We start from the raw sequence: 5,000 nt of genomic DNA on the forward strand, positions 1-5,000 counted from the left end.
CAACCATACTTCCCCCGGAACCCAAAAGCTTTGGTTTCCCGGAGGCTGCCCGCCGAGTCATCGGAGGAACTGCGGCGGATCGCTGGCTGGCATCGTTTATGGTTAGAACTAGGGCGGTATCTGATCGCCTTCGAACCTCTAACTTTCGTTCTTGATTAATGAAAACATACTTGGCAAATGCTTTCGCTTCTGTTCGTCTTGCGACGATCCAAGAATTTCACCTCTAACGTCGCAATACGAATGCCCCCGCCTGTCCCTATTAATCATTACCTCGGGTTCCGAAAACCAACAAAATAGAACCGAGGTCCTATTCCATTATTCCATGCACACAGTATTCAGGCGGGCTTGCCTGCTTTAAGCACTCTAATTTGTTCAAAGTAAACGTGCCGGCCCACCGAGACACTCAATAAAGAGCACCCTGGTAGGATTTCAACGGGGTCCGCCTCGGGACGCACGAGCACGCACGAGGCGGTCGCACGCCTTCGGCTCGCCCCACCGGCAGGACGTCCCACGATACATGCCAGTTAAACACCGACGGGCGGTGAACCAACAGCGTGGGACACAAATCCAACTACGAGCTTTTTAACCGCAACAACTTTAATATACGCTATTGGAGCTGGAATTACCGCGGCTGCTGGCACCAGACTTGCCCTCCAATAGATACTCGTTAAAGGATTTAAAGTGTACTCATTCCGATTACGGGGCCTCGGATGAGTCCCGTATCGTTATTTTTCGTCACTACCTCCCCGTGCCGGGAGTGGGTAATTTGCGCGCCTGCTGCCTTCCTTGGATGTGGTAGCCGTTTCTCAGGCTCCCTCTCCGGAATCGAACCCTGATTCCCCGTTACCCGTTACAACCATGGTAGGCGCAGAACCTACCATCGACAGTTGATAAGGCAGACATTTGAAAGATGCGTCGCCGGTACGAGGACCGTGCGATCAGCCCAAAGTTATTCAGAGTCACCAAGGCAAACGGACCGGACGAGCCGACCGATTGGTTTTGATCTAATAAAAGCGTCCCTTCCATCTCTGGTCGGGACTCTGTTTGCATGTATTAGCTCTAGAATTACCACAGTTATCCAAGTAACGTGGGTACGATCTAAGGAACCATAACTGATTTAATGAGCCATTCGCGGTTTCACCTTAATGCGGCTTGTACTGAGACATGCATGGCTTAATCTTTGAGACAAGCATATGACTACTGGCAGGATCAACCAGGGAGCTGCGTCAACTAGAGCTGAGCAGCCGGCCGCCCGGGAGTGTGTCCCGGGGGCCCGCGCGAACACGCAAGCGTCCGCTCAATCATTCTGCAAACAGGAGGAGGCTGAGCTCCCCTGCACAATACACCTCGAAACCCTCTCAGGTCCCGGCGGCGCGCAGCGCCGTCCCAAGTACTTGGTCGGGTTCGAGAGAGGCGCAATCGCCCGGAGTTAGGCGAGTAGACGCTTTCGGTGCGACCACCCGTGCTCCCAACTGAGCTTGCCGCTGCCGACAGAGGCCCGGGAGCGTGCTGTCGTGGCATTGCCGGCGGGAGACAACACGCGCCACCTACGGTGACCGGCAGCTCCAACGCCAGCGCCACAGAAGGACAAAAGCCCCACTTGGGTGCCGAAGCGAACTCTCCCAGCACAGCGCACGCGCCAACACATCCGCACAGCTGCGATACAAACCACCAGCGAGAACCGCTGGGGCGACCGAGCAGCAGACGGCGTCGCGGCGCCGAGCGCCGGGCGGCGGCGCATCCTCAACGCACACAGTCCTCAATCGGACCAGCACACTGAAGATGTCCACCGCGCTTCGCACCGGGCCCGCGAGGACCTACTTTGGCCGCACGGCGCCGCGCGCAGGGTGCGCCGGCGCGCAGCTGCGACGCCTGCCGCGTCCGTCGGCCGGCGCGCCTGCCACTGGCCGCCCCCACCAGCCGGCTGTAGCGCGTGCGCCCACGCACCGCGCGGCCAGCACGCCGGGAGGCGCCCCCTCACCGGCCGGGGACGGTCCCACCCAGCCACCGCCGCGTATCGCTTCACACACCAGATGCCGTTCAGTTTCGTCGGCATGGTGGGTATCGCTGGAACAACCGGTTCGTACCTCAACCTATCGTCGCCATCACCGATTCACCCCTAGCGAGAACAACCGCACCACAACAGGTTACCATTTGTTCATTTGCGTAACTTCACCAGAAAACGCAGGCGTCCATCGCCATTTGCAACTTCAACGATTATTGCATGCCTGTGTCAGGTGTCACGCCACACTACGTCTGCCCACATACACGCAACAAAATGTGCACGCCTAGACAATACGTGGAAGGTGGCCCCCGTACGTATGCGATGTCCATTGCTCGAACGACTGTCAACCGGCCTCTGTAGCATGTCGCAGATATGGAACGCGGTGCACCATGCCATCACGGTGTGTGAGGAGAGACGACTAGGTCCGAATACATCAACAGACAGCTCATGCTGATCGCCATCCACGGCGTCCGTTCCTCCCACACGTCTCTATGGCGTACCACACTGCAATCCAGCTCTCATAGGGAGACGACACGTAGCTGCGTGCACAATATTTGCACTGTATGGTCCGCCGTTTTTGGGCGCAGTCGTTGTACGGTCACACATGTGCCACGATGTATCATTCGGTACATAAGGACGAATGTGCAGTACAGATTGTGGTTTACGCGTACGACATTAGCGGACGGTTGACACAGGCCGCACCACAACGTAGCCTGAGTACGTCGCATGCGAAGGGCATTGAACATGCAAACTTCTCACCAACCAGCTTGCGAAGGCAGGGGGGCAAGGTGGGGACGTGGGGAGGGGCGGCATGTACGTCCTGCTGCCATCCACATTACAGTGTACAGCAGGAGCATGTGGAAAGTCAGCAAGACTTGCAAGGTGTTTAACATGAAGCGATACACAGGGGAGCGGGCAGTGCGAGTAGCGAACTATATTGCGAGGGTTGCGGGTGGGCAACACTACACTAATTGAACGAGTCGTATAACAATTACAGAGCAGGTTTAGGCGACAACATGGGTTACGTTAGGGGACAACGTGGGTTACGTTAGGGGACAACGTGGGTTACTTTAGGGGACAACGTGGGTTAGGTTAAGGCACAACGTGGGTTAGGTTAAGGCACAACGTGGGTTAGGTTAAGGCACAACGTGGGTTAGGTTAAGGCACAACGTGGGTTAGGTTAAGGCACAACGTGGGTTAGGTTAAGGCACAACGTGGGTTAGGTTAAGGCACAACGTGGGTTAGGTTAAGGCACAACGTGGGTTAGGTTAAGGCACAACATGGGTTAGGTTAAGGCACAACGTGGGTTAGGTTAAGGCACAACGTGGGTTAGGTTAAGGCACAACGTGGGTTAGGTTAAGGCACAACGTGGGTTAGGTTAAGGCACAACATGGGTTAGGTTAAGGCACAACATGGGTTAGGTTAAGGCACAACATGGGTTAGGTTAAGGCACAACATGGGTTAGGTTAAGGCACAACATGGGTTAGGTTAAGGCACAACATGGGTTAGGTTAAGGCACAACATGGGTTAGGTTAAGGCACAACATGGGTTAGGTTAAGGCACAACGTGGGTTAGGTTAAGGCACAACGTGGGTTAGGTTAAGGCACAACATGGGTTAGGTTAAGGCACAACATGGGTTAGGTTAAGGCACAACATGGGTTAGGTTAAGGCACAACATGGGTTAGGTTAAGGCACAACATGGGTTAGGTTAAGGCACAACATGGGTTAGGTTAAGGTACAACATGGGTTAGGTTAAGGTACAACATGGGTTAGGTTAAGGTACAACATGGGTTAGGTTAAGGTACAACATGGGTTAGGTTAAGGTACAACATGGGTTAGGTTAAGGTACAACAGGGGTTAGGTTAAGGTACAACATGGGTTAGGTTAAGGTACAACATGGGTTAGGTTAAGGTACAACATGGGTTAGGTTAAGGTACAACATGGGTTAGGTTAAGGTACAACATAGGTTAGGTTAAGGTACAACATAGGTTAGGTTAAGGTACAACATAGGTTAGGTTAAGGTACAACATAGGTTAGGTTAAGGTACAACATAGGTTAGGTTAAGGTACAACATAGGTTAGGTTAAGGTACAACATAGGTTAGGTTAAGGTACAACATAGGTTAGGTTAAGGTACAACATAGGTTAGGTTAAGGTACAACATAGGTTAGGTTAAGGTACAACATAGGTTAGGTTAAGGTACAACATAGGTTAGGTTAGGTTAGGTTAGGTTACACGTTGTTGTAAGGAAAGGTGTAGGGGGGGGGGGGGGCGGGGGCGGCAGGTTCGTTGATAGTGATTATAGTAAGTGAATGCTTGTGACATGATCAGATTTGTCACGTCAGGATGCACCTTTGGCTTATTAGAGGCGGCGCTCCAATTCTATGCTTGTGTGAGACCTGTGTCTTTGACTCATGTCATTGTTTGTGCGCTGTGACAGGAGGTACTATTGTGATGTTGGGTGCACCGTTGTATAGGACATGTGTGGGTGTTGGTGCCTGGTCTGCGCAATGGTGGATGTCGAAAGGCTGGGATATTGTATTTTCCGCATGGACCTCCTGGTCTGGTTGTGATAGTGTGGATTGTGTAATGTGGCGGAGAAGATGCACTGGATGTTGTTCCATGCTGGTGCTTACATATTGTATGTGCGCCTGTTAGAAGCAGAGAGTGGTGCGTGATCAGAGTGTCTGGCTGACGTGTGGTTCCCATTGTGGGCAGACTCTTTCAGCATGTATACGGACAGTTGTGTATATTTGCTGTAGTTTGATGGCTCTGCATTGATTACTAATCAGCGCCGTGTGTACGGGTAATCTGGTTCCAGTCCAAAATGTTCCATCTGTGTACATTAGTGACAAAGACTCCCCCCATGCAGTGGGGCTCGGTCTGTTATAGCTCTTCCGCGTAATATATTTGCCCCACGTTTTTGCGACTGCGAGTGCGAGTGCAACGCGCATGGGGACCGACATGCTGATGGCTCGGTATCGGACGCCGTACAGT

The 5,000-nt window shown here is 52.9% G+C and overlaps 1 non-coding gene across 1 annotated transcript in view; it reads right to left on the minus strand.

Moving 5' to 3' along the window:
- Positions 1–1,220, minus strand: part of LOC124749542 — a 1,909-nt gene extending 689 nt beyond the window's left edge. The window contains exon 1 of the ribosomal RNA XR_007011892.1: positions 1–1,220. This exon is cut by the window's left edge and continues 689 nt beyond it. This is a non-coding gene — a ribosomal RNA (small subunit ribosomal RNA).
- Between the last annotated feature and the right edge of the window lie 3,780 nt (positions 1,221–5,000).

This window comes from Schistocerca piceifrons, unplaced genomic scaffold, assembly GCF_021461385.2.
Source record: "Schistocerca piceifrons isolate TAMUIC-IGC-003096 unplaced genomic scaffold, iqSchPice1.1 HiC_scaffold_439, whole genome shotgun sequence".
Taxonomy (NCBI): domain Eukaryota; kingdom Metazoa; phylum Arthropoda; class Insecta; order Orthoptera; family Acrididae; genus Schistocerca; species Schistocerca piceifrons.